We start from the raw sequence: 2997 nt of genomic DNA, 5'->3' as shown, positions 1-2997 counted from the left end.
ACTTCACAGACATCTACACTGCAAAAAAAAATAATCCTCCTCTCAGGTACTTTGATCTATTGTTAAGCGTTTTGACTTCTTTTGAAAAATGCAAATGAGCTTCAATGACATTTTTTAAAATGTATTTTTAGCGGAATTAGACAATATAACTAACGGTAGGTAATGTAGCACAGTGAAAAGAGAAAGCGGAAAGGCTGTCTGAGGATCTGAGGACAGGACGGGTGGAGTCAGGTATTAAAGATCCAGAGGGGATAAGGAAGGACACCAGGGCCCTGGTGTCCTTGGTGTTCTCTGAAGAACTGAATTCTGGGCAAGTCGCAGCACGAAGTGAAGCTGGTTCACGTCGGGGGTTGGAAACTACATTTCAAAATCAGAGATTTTGGTTTGTAAAATACCAACACAAGGATCACTGATATTTAATCTATTTGATACAATATTAGAACGATTTATTGTGGTTATTCTGTTAATATTCCAATTAACACTGGACATGTGGTGCTTAATAGTTTTCACTTTATAACTACTGCAATGGGAGAATTTCCCGATAACACCAGACTGACACGACTCTCAGCAAGTCTACTCCACACAACAGTGCAACACTTCATTGGACATGTGTGGACCCTTTTTCTATGTCCAGCCAGCCTTTGCCTGCTCACTTTCTAATCAGGCAAGGGGAGGGTTAAGGGGCGGCTGGCCAAGAGGACCGAAGAATCTTACTGGGATGTAATCCCGTCCAAGTGGCACTGGCTCTTTCTTCTCTCTTGTTAGGGCTCCTTTGTGAGGCTCCAGAGCTTGGGGCCCGGAAGGGAGCATAGGATGTGCAGTGGATGTGGCAGTAAGGCCTAGGGAGAGGTGAGGGTGGGGGTGTGGGCAGAACCTACACTGCAAAAAAAAATGTCAACCCCTAACAAGCCGTTCATTCCAGCTATGGAACTCATAATAGTTTTTGTTTTTTTCAAAGCTGCTGGGGAAAAGCGCTCAACCACGATGAGATCATCTCACTGACGTCAGATTGTCAGTGTATTTCAGATAACCCTTCTCTAAGCCAAAACTACACTATGTTTTATCTGTCTGTTCATAATGTCTAACATGTTTGAAGACACAGGTTCAACAAGTACAAAGGGAAGTTTTTAAATTGAAGTATTTCCAATTTGATTTAGAGTAAATACTGTAAATACTGTTGTAAATGTCCGTTTTTTCCTTTTCTGGCAAACTTTGTAATTTTGATGGATATAGTTAGTGGATTTTGCAATATTACCGACCTGTACTTCTCAACGTGGATTCAGTGTCTCAGAAACTTTAACTGCTATCATCCTATTTCCTAAAACACAAGTGTTCTTCCAATTAAAACAATATGCTTTTAAAATGTACAACCGGCTGAAATGACGGCAGACATCGTTGAAAATAACTGATATTAACGCCACTCTGGTTTGTCATCTGGAAACGATTTTAAGATGTTGTGCTATGACAAATGGGTATGTACGAAATCAAGATAAACACTTTGGAATCCAAAATCCATATACATGTTTTTTTTCCCCCCCCTTTTCTCTGCACATCTGTCTCCTCACGCATGAAGTAGCGTGTGTCTCCCCCTTCTGAAAACGAACGCCTTATGTATCCATACCGATACATGTGTATATATCTTTTTTATTGAAGCCTGTTTTTGCATGACAGCAGTGTCACTGGACCATCTGTGCGCACTCTGCATGATAGTGCCTGTCTTTCTGAAGCTGCCTAGTTAGGCAGACAGTAAAGAGGTGGGGACGGGGACTCGGTAGGAATGCAGCCTTGTGTATTGTTTGTAAAAATAAACCATCTGGACAAAGACATTTGCACAGCATTTATATTAAACAGCTGCAAAAGCAGGCTTCTGTGTATGGCCTGGTGATGCAACCCGGGGACCACTCCGCAAGACTGAGTCCGATCTCCGTGCAGGACGAAGGGAATCCGAGGAGAGGCGTTTTAGATAAAAACAGAGGACTGCTCTGATTGTGGAAATGGGATCCTCCAGGCAGACAGGTTAAAAAACGGGGGGGGGGGGGTGAGCCTCCTTCTGCAGAGGGACAAACTCGGGTGCACAAAGTAGAGCCGAGACACACTCGCCCAGTTGCTGGCACATCCGCAAGGAGCAGATGTGGAGGGTTAAGAAGCCTGCTGCATGCAACCGGCCATCTGGCCAAGCTAAATATTGCCTCAGTGCACCCCAATTCTATTTGCCTTTGGCGCATTTGTATTGTCCGTGGTCACACATAGGTACACTCCAATCACTGTCGACGGGGAGGGGGGATTTATGGAGGTGCCATCAGGGTGATTAGTTCCACTGGTAAACAATGGCCTACCCTTGTTGCGTTTGACTCTGTGCGCTCTGCGGCAGGCGTGAATGGCACGCAGCAGAACAGCACTCCCACTACTCAATGGTGTCTGTCTCTTTCTGCTAAAGTAACATCAAACAAACACCGCAAACAAAAGGAGGAGGGGGGGGGGGGGGGGGGATCAAGAATCAAAGGGTTGGTGTCTGCACACAGGGACTGCAACACTTCACTCGTTCCCGAATTGCGCCTCCCTGCTTTGTATGGCCGAACATTTCTGGACACAAACAAGCCGAGCGAGTCTGTGTTTGTGCCGGCACCATCGTACGAAATGAAAATAATGGCCACTTGTTGCTTGAGACGTCTGAAATAAAAGACGAGGCTTAGCAGATAGGCGGTGGCCCGTGTTATTAAATGAATGACATGCCATAGCTCCAAATGTTCCGTTTCAGACTGGAGTATAGGCAGGATTTCATGCATTGTTTGGATGCAATCTCAACGCGTAGCAGCTTGGTCCCGGTACTTATTGGAGCTGGGAAGTTTACCTGTGGTGTGTTTACCTTGGGCAGTGCTCAAGCACACTCAGACTCAAGCAGACACAAATTGCTAAAAGGGTACACATTCTACAGATTTGAAGTCACTGGTGACTGTTCTCCTACCAAATTGTACCAGAGTGTGGTCAGAATTTCTC

Source organism: Pungitius pungitius, chromosome 4, assembly GCF_949316345.1.
Source record: "Pungitius pungitius chromosome 4, fPunPun2.1, whole genome shotgun sequence".
NCBI classification, from domain to species: Eukaryota; Metazoa; Chordata; class Actinopteri; order Perciformes; family Gasterosteidae; genus Pungitius; species Pungitius pungitius.
This window is presented reverse-complemented; position numbering follows the sequence as displayed.